This window comes from Haliaeetus albicilla, chromosome 3, assembly GCF_947461875.1.
Source record: "Haliaeetus albicilla chromosome 3, bHalAlb1.1, whole genome shotgun sequence".
NCBI lineage: Eukaryota > Metazoa > Chordata > Aves > Accipitriformes > Accipitridae > Haliaeetus > Haliaeetus albicilla.
The window spans coordinates 7,564,411-7,581,322 of NC_091485.1; positions in this window are offsets into that span (position 1 = coordinate 7,564,411).

Below are 16,912 nucleotides of genomic sequence, written 5' to 3' on the forward strand. Positions count from 1 at the left end.
TTCTCTTTGACTTCACAAAAGTGCCATGAGGTGCCTCTCATTGGACCTGATGTAAAGCACACAGAAGTCAGTTAATGGCTAGCCTGGTTAGTTAACGTAATCCAGTTTATTCAATAAAATTGTTCCTGAAAAGGACTATTTTTCTGTGTCCAGAAGAAGTTAAGGAACAATTTTACATTAAAAGAAAAATGGGATTTTCACATTTGTGGTAAAAACAGAGGAAACAGCATTGAAAGGGGATTAAAATTGGTTTTAAATTGACAGCGGTAATCTTACCTTCCCCATCTAGTTTCTCATGAACCATGAAACAGATGACCCTCATGTATGCCACAGGAAACATTGCATATACTTTGAATGTATTTCAAAGAAATATTACAAAATTTGTAAAACACAGTCCTCAGTATTTCAGGTGTTGTTATGTATTTTCAACCAATCTGCACATATGAGGTGTTTAGGACCACGTATCCACCTGCCCAAAGTGTTGATCGTTCCCTTCAAGGAGTAGTGAAAATGACTGAGCAAAGCCTTAGCTCTGCTCCCTTACTGCTGCCTCAGGAGAAATGAGTCATTTTAGTGGCAAAACAGATCCAGAATTATCTTGAGATCAAAGACTGCAGTTGTAAGGGGCTCTTCCATTGATTGCTCAAGTTTGGGAGGACACTTACTACAATATCCTGCATATCAAGCCAAAGCTATTTGCAATTCATATTACCTTATTTTATGTTTTACAAAGTGTAATCATTGTACAGAGGCTGCAGCCTTACCCACACCTTGAGTGTAACACAATAATCTACTGCTTCTCAGTAGATTATCCTGTCTGAGGAAATGTATGTGACTCTCTAAAATGATAGCATTCCCATTCTTATTTACTTGTATATTATTCCTATTTGTATTTATTCACAGAATGGGCCAATCCTTCACGTATTTGACAAATAGACACTTCATGTTTGTTACGGTGTTGTCATGAAGTGGAAACCTGCAATAAAATCGTTATAACAGTCACAAAATGCTTGCAGAACTGAAGTTATAATCAGCTGCAATCTAAAAAAAAATGTATTGGTATATAATCTGTACCAGTTTTGAAACCAAAACCCAATGAAGGTATTTCCACTGTCAACCTAGAACAGAATAAGTACTTCATAGATGAGAGGGCTATCTATTTTTGCTGCACGTGAGAGTGCCTATAGAACTTTTACAACAGCAAATATTAATCATGGTTATTCTAGATGTTAAAGCAAAGAGTATAATTTCTCTCCACGCAACTTTATTTTACTGGGTTTTCTTCATATCATATGAATGTATCTTGCAGTCTTTTGATTAATTGCTCTTGGATATTAATGGATATTAGCTAATATTTGGTTATTAATACTCAAGGATTTAAAGGTATTACATAGATTTATACTCAGTATTGAAAACATCAGCACCAGAACTTTGAAGTACATATAACTGAACACAAAACCATTAGGTAGATCAGTCTTATAATTTTAATTAACATAGACCCCAAGATAAATAGGTTGCATGTATTTCATTTAGAACCATCTAAAGTGGTTGGTTTTACTCTTTTCTCTTGCATTCTCCAAACCAGGTAACCTCATTGATATTTTATGCTTGAAGCAGTTTATATCTCCCTAGTCTGCAACAGTACTATTTCCTTCTTGAAAATAATTCTGACTGCATTCTAACCAGGTTTAGTCCTATAAGGACTTTGATTTTCCACATGCAAAAAGAACTGCTGAGCTGATAAGCATATTTTGAAGTCTTTTCAAGATCAGAGTTTTTACAGACAATAACTATACATTTATGACCAGCACATTGATTTAACTCATTAATATCTGGTGCCTAAGTAAAGCTAAGTGTGTGATTTTAAAATGTGACTTGATTGGTAGCAAAAAAGACAAAACTAATCATTTTAGAATCCATTTTGTCACATTCGAATGGTGCCAGACAGGCCTCACATGACTGGTTCATAATCAGCATATTTTAAAAGATGATGCAACATTGATTCTTTCTGTTTGCTTTTTGGTTTCAGAGTCTCTGGAGACTTTCAAGACTTATTTTCAAGATTTTCTCTGCCAGGAGGGTTAAAATGTACTTTCAAAAATATTACAATAGAGATTCATGGCTCCACAAAGTATCACTACCTGCACAATAATCCGTTTCACTTCTTTATGTCACAGGAGCATATGGTCTCCCAACCTGTAATTACTGTAGAGTTAATGGGGAACATGCATTACACAAACTGTAAAGTTGGAAAATTACAAACCCTATTAGAAAACCACTTCTTTTGAAATTTCCAAACTGTTAGCGGTAACATAAGCAAGTGGAGACATGTCACAGATGCTTCGAGGTGTACCTTCTCCAGCATAGACTTATCCTTGGGTCACGACCCTTTCAGAGGTATACCTGCTGCAGCACAAACCTAACCACGGCCACAGATGCTTCAAGATGTACCTGTTTTGGTGTGGACTTATTCATGGCTACGGATGTTTCGGGGTGGCCTGCTCCCACATGGAGTCGTCCGTCACAGACCCTTCGACTCGAGTTCACGCTGGAGTTCCAGCCTGTCCAGTACGGCAGCACAGAAAACACCAGCGATGCCCTGGCCAGGCGCATGGCCATTGCTGTTAGCAAAATGTTCCCAGGCACAGTAGAGTAAGACAGTAGGCAATACAGCACTACAGCAAGCAGTGAAAGCAAAAGGCAGCCACTAACGAGCTCTAGACTCTAACATACAGTAAGGCAAGCAAGCCCCATGGCAAGCACAGAAGCCTGTCAATTAATAGCTAAACAGCAATCACAGCTATAAATTTGATCTGGCATATTCCAATCAAATCTGTCGTTCTCTCGAACGCTTTGAGCCCCACGTTGGGTGCCAAAAAGGACTGTCGTGGTTTAACCTCAGCTGGCACCTCCGTGGGGTGGGGGAGAGAATCAGAAGAGTAAAAGTGAGAAAACTCGTGGGTTGAGATAAAAGCAGTTTAATAGGGAAAGCAAAAGCCGCACATGCAAGCAAAGCAAAACCAGCAATCCATTCCCCACTTCCCACGGGCAGGCAGGTGTTGAGCCATCTCCAGGACAGCAGGGCTCCAGCACGCCTGATGGTGACTTGGGAAGACAAACGCTGTAAATCTGAATTTCCCCCTCTTCCTTCTTCTTTCCCCAGCTTTCTATGCTGAGCATGATGTCCTATGGTCTGGGATATCCCTGGGGTCAGTCGGGGTCAGCTGTCCCGGCTGTGTCCCCTCCCAACTCCTTGTGCCCCCCCAGCCTCCTCGCTGGTGGGGTGGGGGGAGAAGCAGAACAGCCCTTGGCTCTGGGTAAGCCCTGCTCAGCAATAACTAAAGCATTCTGGAATGATCAACCCTGTTTTCAGCACAAATCCAAAACAGAGCCTCATACTAGCTGCTATGAAGAAAACTAACTCTATCCCAGCCAAAACCAGCATAGTCATTCAATGGTATATTTTTCAGATGTACCCTATTTTATGCCAGATTTTCAATTGTTTTATTTTCGCTGAAACACTTGTATTTTAAAATGATATCTGAAACTGAAATACAGAAGCAAGGATAGATATCATAGTTAAGAAGCTTAGGAACAAACTTTCGTATTTTATTGCATGTGGGACCTCTAAGTGGTAGGAAAGGAAGTGGAACTGTAGGAAGAGGGGGAAAAACAGCATGTAGGAAAAGAGGGGGCAGTCTGGAAATGCAACTGATAGCAGAAGAACTAAGGCAGCCTTTTACAGTTTTGGAGACAGTTTGCCTTCGGTATGAGTTTATGTTTAAATGTATGTAATGTGATATTGGCTGCCATTTTATCGGAGCCATGAGAGTTCCCAGCTCTTAGCTTCTGCCCCTTATTTCCCTCCTGTAGTCTGTTCTGATTGCTTTTGCCATTCCTGCCCTTTATCTCCTCCCACCCTTTTCTCTCCTTCTGTATGTGTTTCTTGCAAAAGGACGTGCTCCAGTGTTTCCAGTCAAGCCTCTGCAGCAGTAATTCCTAATGCATTGCCTCTCCTCTTCTCCTTGCTCATAGCACCTTGGAAGTACGGTTGTTTTGGGGAGGTAAGTTCTCTGTGGCCTTCTCTGTCATCTACAGCAGACTGGCAGCTATCACCCAGTATCTCATGATGGGAACAGATATGCATTGGACAAATTCAAGGGTCTCTCCAGTCAAATAAGAAAAGCAAATGAGTGCTTGGGGGGGATATAGTTCTTGCAGATCACTTTTCCGTTGGCAAAACAAAATAATTGCTGACATAGTTAGGACTTTTTATGTGTTTATTTATTAAATGAACTTCCAATGCATTTGTTTGAGAAGTGATAACAAACAATCAGAAATTTCCCAAAGGAAACATGTGATCTCAAAGACCAACAAATTTATCTTAGAATTTAAAAATGCCCATTAAAAATTGCCTGGAAATGCTGAGTCTAAAAGAAAAAAAATATACAACAAGCTTCAAGACTTTTATGGCAAAGAACAAGGAAGCAAGGAACTGTGCATTACAAAAAGCTCAAGATAGGGTGAATGTGGGGCATTTTTATTTTGCATCAACAATTTGCATAATAAAGGATAAAACTGACAAAAGAAGTGATTTAAAACAAAAAGGGTTAGTTGAATAATTAAAAAGCACATTATAACAACCAAACTTAAATGTAGCAAGATGAATAGCTCTTTACATGCTATGGTGAGGTGGTACATAAAATCCTCAGATAGAAGCAAAGCGAATATGAAAATAAACTGCAAAAAAGAAATCATGTCTCAAGGTTTTTTTCAGGAAGACAGAATTAGGTACCTGCATGTATACATTTTTATATATATATATATTTTACAAAGTAATTTATATTTCTATCTAATATGTCTGCCCTAAGGGTCTAACAAATACAAGTGGGAAAATATAATTAATATAGAATTATAAAACCAACTGTGAAATGTATTTTCTTTATTTCCTCATGATAACTGGGGAGAAAGGAAAGCAAAGGGTACGACTGACATTCCTTGTTTAATGCAGCTTACTTAGTGACTGGCATAATGATAAGTGATGGTAATTTACCTTAAAAACCTTAATGAGTGGATCATTACTATAGAGAAATGGGAAGAAAACTTTAATCCCACAGAGGCAGAGCTCCATGGTTGGCTGTGCAATAACCAGACAGAACTCTGAATGAGATTCCCAAGCTTCTGTTCCCTAGATAAAATTTTCTCTCACTCCACTTTTGCAAAGGTAATGAGGAGGTAATGAGGCTTGACTTGAATTTTTTCAGCACTTGATTCCCTTCATTCCCCAGCAGGTTCCCATAGGATAGAGTAAGATGTTGGATTTATATAAAAGCTGTGCTGATAGATAGGTGGAGGAGGTGAGCCATGCTATTTGGTTTTGGATTCTGTCTATATGAGAAGGGGTTCAGATAAATTTCAAGTTCTTTCAGCACTGTCGATTCATTCTGATAGTTTCCACAGAATAAGACAATTTGACGACATGCAGACCTTGTCAGGGCTGTTGACTGTTTATTTTGTCACTTTACTGATACTAAACGCTGACCTTTCTGTGCCACCTTTTCTTCCTCTTTTCCCCCTATTTTTCACTACCTTAATACATACATCTGAGTAAATAATAAAACCCAAAAAGGTAGGCAGAAATGTTGTATTAGATCATTAGCTTAATTTGAGCTGAAAGGTCTTTGTTGTAAGTTGGGGGTGGGAAGGGACCTGGGGACCTTTGCAAAGTATTTTGCTGGCAAGCTTGTTGAGATTTGATTGCCTTTGTTGTGATAATCTGAAATTAATTTGCACTTGAACCCATCTTTCTTCTGGGCTCAATTTAAACACGGTTATAATTATGCGCCCTGCATGAAATTGAGAACAGACACTGATATGACAAGTCTGAATTTTTTAATTCCCTAGGTACTAAAGGCTTTTTTCCCCACTTATCTCACAAGGTAATAAAACAAAATGTTCCAGTGAAGCACATGCTTAAGAGAGAGGTATTTGCCTGAGGGGAAACAGTAATAATCAGTGTATTGCTACACATTTACTCATGTACTTTCTCAGTAGGTCAATCTCTTTCTTTTAAAGTGATGTTAAACTTCTGCTAATATTGGTTGATTTGTACCTGGTACAATATAAAAAAGTAGAAATGATATGTTTTATTCTATTTTAGCAGCTCCTCATCTAAAAGGCTTTTTCTCAAACATCCATTTTGATAGATATTTAAAAAAAAAAAAACCCACTATAGAAGACTACCTCCTAACATCCACAATTGATCTTAGCAGTGCACCTTTCTTGTTCTCAGTATGAGCTGTAATATCCTTATCAGCATTCTTTTAGTTTTAACCCAGATTAGTGTTTTTGGTGAGGAATCTCATTAACTACAGTAAGCCCATCTTCTTTTGTGATTTCCTTTGGAATTGTAATGTACGAAAAGGCCACCAAGGTCAATGCCCTGGGCACAAATTCCTCTTTAAATCATCATTCAGCTCAGAGTAACAACATTCTCCTTAGAAATAGACATTTTTAAAGATCTAGAACAAACTGCTCAGTTTCTTGGAAGTGAAAATCATCCGGAAGAGAAGTAGAAATTAAGAACATAGGAAATTAAGTGTAGGGACCCACGGAGTAACTATTAGTTAGGTCCATCCATTTTCTTTTAACCAGTATAATTCTTCTCTCTGCCTCCTAAATTTGTATACTGTATCTTTTTGAATGAAAAAGTGGACATTTTTTAGTTAAACTGCCCTACATTTTAATACAGGTTTTGAAGGTTTTAATGATGCTACTGCGGTAACATCTTTTAAGCTTTAGCAATAGCAGCTGTGCTCTGCCCAGAGTTGTGGACTGCATTCAGCTGAGTTTCTTGAGCAAATTAAATAGCTAAAAAAACATAATCCTGTGGTTTTGCCAAGTAAAGCAAGGGTGCTATTTCTGCCATACTATTTTATTAGTAGCCATATAAAAAACAAGTGCAGAACACATGCTAAATATTTCCCTATTCTCATTCAAATCTCTATTTCTATTGCACAAAAACAAATTAAGTGAAATAACTGAATAGCACCTCATTGTGGCTAAAACAGAGCTTGGTCTTTGCCTTTTTAAAAGACTCAGTATTCATTTGAATGAAAAAATTTCTATGAAAATTTTTGAAAGCTAACTTACTTTTAACTAATGATGGTTTTCATACTGGCTGTAATGCAAATAAAAATCAAAATAGGTGGTGCAAAGTGAATATTTATCTTAATCTGCGTTATGTAAAGAAATGTTGTGACCAGGCTGGCACAGCTTTAAGGTAAAAGAGCAAAGAATAATATACAGAGTCATTATTTTTCTACTTTGACATTAATGTTGGTTGCAGTTAGGTTTGTCAGAAGTTTACTTTTTATTTTAAAACTTCTGTATTAGTTTTTTTCAAATACCTGTTTGCTGAGATGAAGGGGGAGTGGAAGTGATATTAGATAATTTCAGTGAGGGTGTACCCATGTTGCAAAATATGATATGAAAGTAGACACTGACACTACATAATTGTTTTGTACTGAAATATCAACATCAAAAATCCATGGAGTAGATTTCCTAGAGTGGCACCCTAAATGTGAAATTTTGTTTAAAAATTTTAAATGTATCTTCTAGTGTGTTCCCTGCCTCTCTACCACTTTGTTCAGAAACAAGTTTAGAAACAACAGAAACAACAAGCTGACTATACAACAAAGTTATTAGTCCACGACATACCTATTAAACAGTATAGCAGCACAAAGGAACTAAAAAGTCACTAGTATGGAGAAATGCATAGCTCTTTATATCTTGAAACCTAGGAATCCCATGGTATCTTCAAATTGTAAGGTAAAAATGTGCTCAGTGTATGACCAGCTATGAGACATCTAAAATGCAGTAATAATAATAATGTGGGGTGACATGCCAGGAGAGGACGTATGATAAGAACTGTGTGGCCACACATGGTGTGGTACATTTTCACCCCTTAGTTTATGTGTTTTGCTTTCCACTGCCACATTTTCTGGTGACTTTATCTAGTCTCGTTCAATCATGCCGTGCACATCACAGTCACTTACTGACAAGCAGCCCTAGCTGAAGCATTCAGAGAAACAACCTTCCACAAACAAAGCAGGCAAGTCCTGTTTCTCTTAAGATAAAATCTGCTGATCTCATTATTGATTGTCTGCTTTCAGGGGTTTTGTTTCCTGAAAGTTTGATATGGGGCAACAGAGGTGACAAAAGATTGGCACTGCGACCTGGAAATTAAATGGTCGACTATTAGATCAACGTCAAATAGGTTGAGGCTGAAGTGTTTGGCAAAAGCATTAGATGCTGTCTTGACTTAATCTCTCTCTCCCTCTTTCTCTCTCTCCTTTATCTTGAATCTGTTTTGAACCCTCCCAGGCAATTTACTATCCTTGTCATTGATTTTTATCACCTAATGTGCCCCTATGAAGAATTACTTTTTGAATGATAAATCAGCTTCCTCATTTAAACAATTGTATGCCTCACCTTAATGGGAAAATAGCCACTGAAAGAAAAAAAATATAGTAAGTATTAACATTAATCACTGACCAGTGGAACCCTTGTGATTTTGAAAGGTGTACCAGATTTTCTTTTACTATGGAGGGGATAACTGTACTAGAAATAAATGATGAACTCTCTCTTTTATTAAACTGTAACTGTTAAGAAATAAATTACAGTGGTAAATTACAGTCAGTGACCTAAAGGGGGGGGGGGGAAGAAAAGAAAAGAAAGGGAAGGACTGCTCAGTAAAGCAAACTTATAATCGTTATCCAGCGTTTTCTGCAAATAGATAGTTTGTAATATACTCACACTCCTCGCTTCACAAGTGTTATGGTCTGGGTATTTAAGAGGTGTTTTGAGGAAGACCGCAGTGAAAATAAGTAATAGACTAACCTTTTCTAATAATCCTTCTTCATCCTCCATCGTTCTGTATCACTTTTTCCCCACATGGCCCTCTATGATTATCTGAAAATCCCTCTTTTTTCCTGTTGTAGACCCTGAAAAGAAGCACACATTATCAGGTATTGAATGAAAGCATGTGTTGTATTATTTGCCACTTTTTTATTTAATTTTATTTTATTTGTTATTTTTTAATTATGATGTCCAAAGGAAGATATGTCTTTTCACAGATGAAAAGTTAACAGTACTATTTAGTACTGGTTTTTTCCTTGCTTAAGTGAATAGGTATATTAGGGAAAGTTTTCTGGTTTGGGTAGTATTTAAGTACACATATCAGCCCTGGCATTCCTGGTGAAAATGTTCAGGGAAAGCCCAAATGAAAGCTCTGAATCCAAGCAACTACTTACTGGTTTTAGATGAAACAGGTGTGTGAAAATACTTACTGTAAGTGCTCATTCAGTATGGGTCCCACTTGAAGAACATTTTAGGATGAGAACATTTTAAAGAAAAAACTTATATTTCTTGGTTCAGAAAAAAACCCGTAGCCTGGGAAAATTTCTTCAGTCATTGCTCTTCAACTTGTTTTAACCTGTGCTGTATGGATTTTGGAAAAAAGTGTTTCTGGACTATTCATGATACAGGCATCCACAATCTCCTGTGAAAAAAAAGGAGGGAAGGGATCCATAAACTGAAAAATACACTACTTTAGCTGAGCTCTGACAAGCATAAGCTAAGGTTACCACTGCTAATTCTCATCATTTTGTCATGCATCTGATAATGCTTGATATTTTTCTTAAAACTTCCTTTCCTAGAGTCTCATGAATACAAGGCAATATGAGATTGACTAATTTCCCTCCGCCCTGTAATTTCCTGGTCATTCAGCTGGCCTTTGCCTTGTGCGTATTATAAAATAATAGATCTATCATGTTGGTATTAAAAAAATCGATAGGTATTCCATAAAGCATTCAAAAAATTGCTGGTTTATGACGCAGTCTCACTCTTTTGGTCACCTAAATGTATGATCCCTGATCGATAGGGAAGGTGTGTGTGGGGGGGTGTCACACACCAAGGGTTAATATCTAGTCAATTCCATCGATAATGTATTTGTAGGAGTCCACTTCCCCAAGAGACAACTGTAAGGAAAACACTGATCTAGTTCTCTTTTTTCTCCTGTCTGAAGGATAGAAGAGGGAAGGAAATGGATGAAGGCCTTACAAACCCTCACTACAGGAATCAAAAATTAATGTAGTGACGAGTTTGGAAGAGAAATTTTGCAGAGTCTGTAACAATTGCATAAAAGTCAATGGCTTTATTTTGTCACTAGAAAATAAAACATTTCTGAAGCTTTCCATACTAACTTGTCTCTAGAATATACATTAGTTCTTCAAATATATTGTCACTGAACTTTTTTCTAAAGTCATGTTACTCAAAATTGACATTAGAAGTTTATTTCAGTAGCTCTTTCAGACAATCTGGTTGTATTAGATAGTAGAATATCTATGTATGTTGGTCCTAAGATGTCAGCACTACCAGTAAGAATAGTTGTTCGGGATCTTAAAGTGGTGATACTGTAACAGTGACAACTTCAGAGCTCTCTAATGTGAAACTAAGTCTTTTAACTGCTAATCTCTTGAATCAATATGTGTTGCATTGATTCACTCTATTCTAGAGTAACTCAAGAGTGTGTACATGCACATCAATCCCTCCTAGTCATCTCTGCTCTCAGTCTCCATATGTTATATGGGGAATGAAGCACATTTAAAATGTTTCATTTCTAGTCCATAGAACATTTTGTCACTATATTCTCTCAACAGGTCTGTTTTTCTTGTTCTAAGGCACTGCATTTCGAATTTTTCTTATTTCCTTACCAAGAAAAGTAATATAAAGCTTTTCCAAAATGAACAATTAGAACCACACTTCAGTCCTTTGAACTAGCACATAAAGGTTTGTGGTTGAGTTGCCTATATATTCCTCTTGTCTGCAAGTACTTACAGGGCCTTCTTGGCATTCTGAAGTTTGAAGCTTTGTATTATATTGCATGTACCATCCTGCAGAAGAGACTTTGAGTCACGTATGGCTTTTTAAGTATCCGCATCCAAGGTCATCCAGAATTTCTATTCTTTTTCTTCTAGTATAGTGCAATTCTATATCAAAAACTGCAGGAAACACTCATCATAATCCTATTTAAAATCATCCTGCAAACAATTGAAAGCTATTCATTTGCAACAAAATATTAAACACTAAACCAAACCTGCAAACTAAATCCACAAATCTTCACTTACAGTTACGTAGTTTAACTCAATTCTGCTCTTCATCTGCATTCTCTTGTATGGGGCAAAAACTAAAAGCCACTTGCTAAGTAAAAGAAAAATGTCAGCCACTCTAAGAGTATGTCAGTCAGAGTAGCTCAGTTTCTCAGTCAAATATGCTGCCTTTTCTTTACACTCTATTAAATCTGAGACAACTCAGATTTCGAGTTTGAGAATGTGCAGAAAGGTTTTGTCTGTCCTGCCTTTAACAGATAAAAAAATTGTAGGACATCCTGAGTGGTCCATTGCACCTAATAAACGGATTGAGTAGTGATAATACACTTTCAGAGTCTGACCCTTCTATGTACAGGCAAAGGTGCGCAATCTTTCACCTCTGAATCCCACGCTTTATTTTTAGTTAAGCCTGATTGTAATTTTACAGATTTTTGTGTGTGTTTTCTAATAAACTGTTCTGTTGACCAGTGCAATGACACAGGACAGCTATCGTCCAGATAACAAGTTAGGGAGTAACCAAAAGTGCCTGCAGATCTGAGAGGGCAGTACCCCTAAGGAAGGGAGCAATAACAAGCAGCTGGGGACAGGCTGAGGACAGAAACTTCTTGACTCTGCCTAGCTGAAACTAGGACAGCGTGTCTGATTATAGCTGTTGCACTTCACCTGCTCTGAAATGTTTTTTTTTTGTGTTGGGGTCTTCAGCAGACAACTTTGCAGAACCGCTGCAGTGGCTGTGCTGCCCCCAGAAATGGCTTCTGGGACCACGAAATTTCCCTGTAGGAGGAGGGTGGCTTGTTGAACCTTTAAATTGACACACTGGTAAATTCCCTGTTAAGGATACATTTTCTAGTCTATATTTTTTATGGAAATTAATGAAATCAATAAATATGAGTAATTTCCTTACTTGCAGCTATTATTTATGAGGTTCAAATTCTGCCTTTTACCCCCTATCCATGCCAAGGCTGGTAGGAATCCCAAGAGCACCCAACAGAGAGTAATTCGAAAAGTAATATTATAGCTGTAAATATGTAGGAAATATTTCCTTCTTTTTGACCTGTATCTATGCTTCCACAGGTTGTTATGTGCTTTAGAGCAATCTTGATGCTTCTGTATTTTTTTTCTGGCTAGGAGCAGAACTCAAGGGATTGCCATATCTCATCTCAAATTGAGATGTGATCGAGATTGCATCTCAAACTGCTTACCTATTAAGTTTGTGGTGGATTAGGAATTACCTATGACAGGTGAATGTTCCTTCAGTCTGAGAAAGTTGTGGGCTGATTTTTTCAGTCTTGCGATCCTGACGTTTTGCAGTGAACCCAATAGTAAAGAGTGAGTACACTTGCTAAGCCATTCTGATGTTGAGAAACTTAAAAATTAACATGTAGGAACCTATCTTCAGGATCTTGTTTTCAAGCATGTGGGCTTTACCATAAATCCTTTTGAGAATTTAAAAAAAAAAAGTTTCTAAAAGCTGTAGTTCACATGTATAAAACATATTTGTGTTCACATGTAGTTCATGTGTTATAAAACTTAGAAATAGATGATGTAGCCTTAATTACATTAAGAAGCATTGGACCCCAAGCAGACCTAATGGTTTTCATGGGAATTTTTATTCTGTGATGTACTGTTCAACATTTATTATTACATCTTGTTTTCTTTTTTGAGTTTTCCACAACAGTGCTGCTATCAGTGTATACAAGGAGTTGGTGCAAAGTCAGATATTCAGTTTTAAGGAGAAAGGGTTGTATTTTTTATTTGTTTGCTTGTTTTAAATAAATCATGCTCTGGCCTTGTGGGAATGTTTCTGGTTACAGATACCTCATCTTGTTGAGAAAGTAAAGTTGAATGTTTTGCTTGGCATTAATAAAGGTTAGCCTAGCCAGATCCATCTGCTCTGCTCACTACAATTAGCCTCTTCAGAAAGATTTTTTGGCCATGCTTTCCTCGTCCCCATGGAGGTGCCCGATCCCCAGGGCTGGGGCTGCCCTGGCTGCCCCCTGACTCCCCAGCCTGTGCTGCACCCTGACACAAGGAACTGACTGTTGTGCAGAAAGAGCTTAATTAAGTATTAAATTGTAATGTATGGAGGATAAATTCCTTTGTAGAGCAAGTCACACCTATTTCACACAAATTCACCTGTTGGACCAATACCCACTCTTAGTAAATGTCTTGTGCCCCATTGTGGATGCCAGTACCATAATGGCAGAGAAAATACATTTAGGAAGTTTTCTTCTGAGGATGACATGGCTACGTACAGTGACATGCAGAGGAAGACAGAAAAATATTTTTTGGAGGAGCAGTACATTCCCATGTTTTTACCGGGGATAAAGAAACAAATATACCATTTTTGGCCAACAGGTGAGAGATCAATGGACGACAAACTTAGAGCTGTATTTCAAAAGTGTTTTCATAGATAAATATATTTTGAAACTGGACACTCTATACTTTTTTAATGAGGTTACTTACATTTTATCTATCTTGGTTCTCACTGGAAGAAAGTAATGTGCAAAGATATGAAAAAAAGTTAAGAAAACTCAGATTTTCAGCAACAAACATGTTTTTAAATTGCTAGTCTTTTCCTACCAAGGACATTCCCATTTGAACGGGACTTTATAGCTTTGCTCAAGACTCTTGGTTTTTTTATAAACAGCAAATGAATATACTGTCATGTTGTTTGTACAAGCGTAGAAGAATTTCTTTTCTTTTCTGATCTTATTTTGCTCTTGGACTAATTCCTTTCAGATCATGTGTTTGATACACCGTTGTAGAACCAGAAGGAAATACTGGGGGAGAGAGGCAGTGCTGAACCAGCTTCTGCTTCTACAGGCATAAAAGTCAAGAGCTTTTGACCCCTCAGCCAAAGGTAAGTATAGCATTAACTTGATACCTACTGAAATCTGTCAACTGGTTTTGGTGGATGTGGAGCGTCCTGCCATCAGGTCTCCAGTGTTCTCAAGACCTAGCAAAATAAGAAGATAAAGGAATGGTTGCCTGAAGAAGAAAGTAATCAAACAACAACAAAAGAGTGTGATTTGATCCATTCAGGAAAGAAGGGCAAATATAGACAAACTTTGGCTTTGAAGGTTGTGACTGACCTCAACAGAACTGAGCTAGAGTAAACCATGCACACAATAAGCAGATGAGTTAAAAAGCACTAACAGTGTGGAAATTCCACAGTATCGGGCATAGCAATTGTTTAGACGTGCACACTGACATCTGCCACTATGCATATTTGTTTTGCACCAGCTCCTGTTGTGCTGCTTCATGTATACATTGTATGGGGCCAGGAGGGAACAGACTAGACAAACCACTCCTGATGTCTGTTGTCCTTCTCCTGGCAACTTCTTGGAATTACTGAAAGATGCAACGGCTCTTCATCTTACATTCCACTCCCTCACTGCCTTGTGTATATTTGTACTGTGCTTTCCCCAGTGACAAAATGCTGAATAGCTCCAAACACACATTTCCTTGTATTTTCTGACTGTGGATTTTTGGCTTCCAACAATACATGGTAATTTCAGCCAAGAAGGAAAATAATATCCTTTAGATGTGATGTTCCACTAGTAAAGAGTCAATTTTCTTTATCCAGCTGCAAATTGTTTTGGACTGTGAATTATGCAGATTGTGCAATAAAGGCATATAACACTCGTGTCACATGTCCCTAGAAAATAGATCTGTTTTATAGGGATATAACTCAGTTTGAATGTGGTCCTTGGTATTCTTCACTGGTCTCTACCAATTCATTAGTATTTAAATTTATGTTAATTTCATCAAGGTGTGAAAAGATCTTTTTTTGCATATACATGAACTAACGATATTACTATTCAACCAGCTATTTTCCTTTTTTTTACCCAGGAGAAGCTTGTTGTATGTTAACAGAAAGAGAAAAGGGGAGATTATAAAAGCCCATTTTTGAAAACTCAGGAAATGTAGCCATTGAACCTGTTTTTAAAGGAGCTATCCAGTGCTCTCTTTCCTGGTCTGAGCGAAAATTTTGATGAAATCTCCATTGCATTTTACACTTCCAGAACATATATATATGATGGAGAACTATCAGTTAGCACATGTGTATTACTCTGTAAGGTTACCGTCCTGGAACACTTCAGTGTTATACTACAACTATGAAGATTCTACAGAGACGCAATTGTGCTGGTGGAATGTATAAGTGTTTATTACACTTCAGAGTTGAATAAATAGTGGATCTCAAATTTGTAGAGGTCCATATTTTCTTCAGAAATGACAATGCAAATTAAAATTTTTGGAGAGAGCATCTTATAGCTTTAATCAGGAAACAACTATCATTTTCTGTTAAAACTACCATCCATTCAAAATAAACTTAGGAAACATTTTTAAGAGGCCAGGTTTAACTTTTGTTACTCCCTTTGAATGTTGCCTTCTATTTAATTCCATTTCTGGAATAAGGTACTATTTCTGCTGGGCCAAAATAATTAATCATCCTTATATATGGAATTAGTTATGAACTATATCCTTTTATTGACTGAGCGAAAACAAAAGGTATATTCAGTGCATTTCCAAAGAGCTTTTAAGTGGCTCAACAAAGCACATAATACAGGCCTTGTCTTACATGTCTGTGATGATACAGTTTAATAGTGTTATAAGGCTATGGTGGTGTGTAGTTGTCATGATGGTAGATTGTGCTGGTCTGTATAGATTTACTGTCATTCTTTAGGCTTTTCATACATGACAGAGGTTGTCTGAAGCACAGCAGGAACATGAAGCTTGCAGGGGTTAAGTGTTACTTGCCTCCTGGCTTGCTACATAGTCCTCTCTGCACACATACAGAGATGAGGTGCAGGGTACATCCGTCACCGGGCCGATGACATGATGGATTACTCATGTCATTGTCAGTACAGTCAAAATCACTCTGCTGCCGATAAGGTGGTCCCTTTTCTTTACTCTGGTTGAGTGAAGCTATTTTTCCTCCCGGTTTTAAAACTGTAGCACTCACAAACATCCCTTAAATCAAAGATGGAAAAGACTATTTTTAATTTTACATAGTAGCTTTGGGCCATAGGGGACAAATTCCTTTGAAAGTTACTCTCAAAATGGACACATGCATATTAAATATTTTACATTGCTTGATTTCTTCCGATCCTGAAAACGAAATATTTTAAGAATGTTTTCCTGAACTCACTCTTCCTCATGATTTATCAGAGTGACGGGCTCGGGTTTGAATTGCTAGCATCGCTTCTTGCTTCTTCTTCTTTGTAGGGCACATGAGAAAAGGTAGAGCTGTCTTTGTAGTAGCGCTGGAAGAGAATAAAGCACTGGAAAATGGCAGGGCTTTGGAAATGTTTGGAGGGCAGCTTTGCGAGAGCTGGGCAGTGCCAATAAAAAATTCAACCCGGGCCCTAATGCTGCTTGGCTCTGAGCTAGTCACAAACTCTTCTGCGTGTAGTGCTTGATGCTGCAGCCTTTCCCCCTTGCCAGCTGGTTCTGTAGATCTTAAAGGGGATGAGCTGGGGAAGAGACACTAAATACAGCTCGGACAGGGGTGCTGAAATCTTGGCTGCAGGAGTGCTGAGCACAGCGTTTATTTTCCTGGAAAACTGCTGTCGCTGAGAATTCAGTGACAGTTATCACCACAGCATCCCCTGACACAAAGTTTTGCTCCGTAATGCCTTTCCCACCCTATCCCCGCAAGCCTAAAGGTGGGATTAAGACGAGCTCGCTCTTTACTAAAGTTGTGTAAGAAATACAGATGATCCACAAATAGGCAA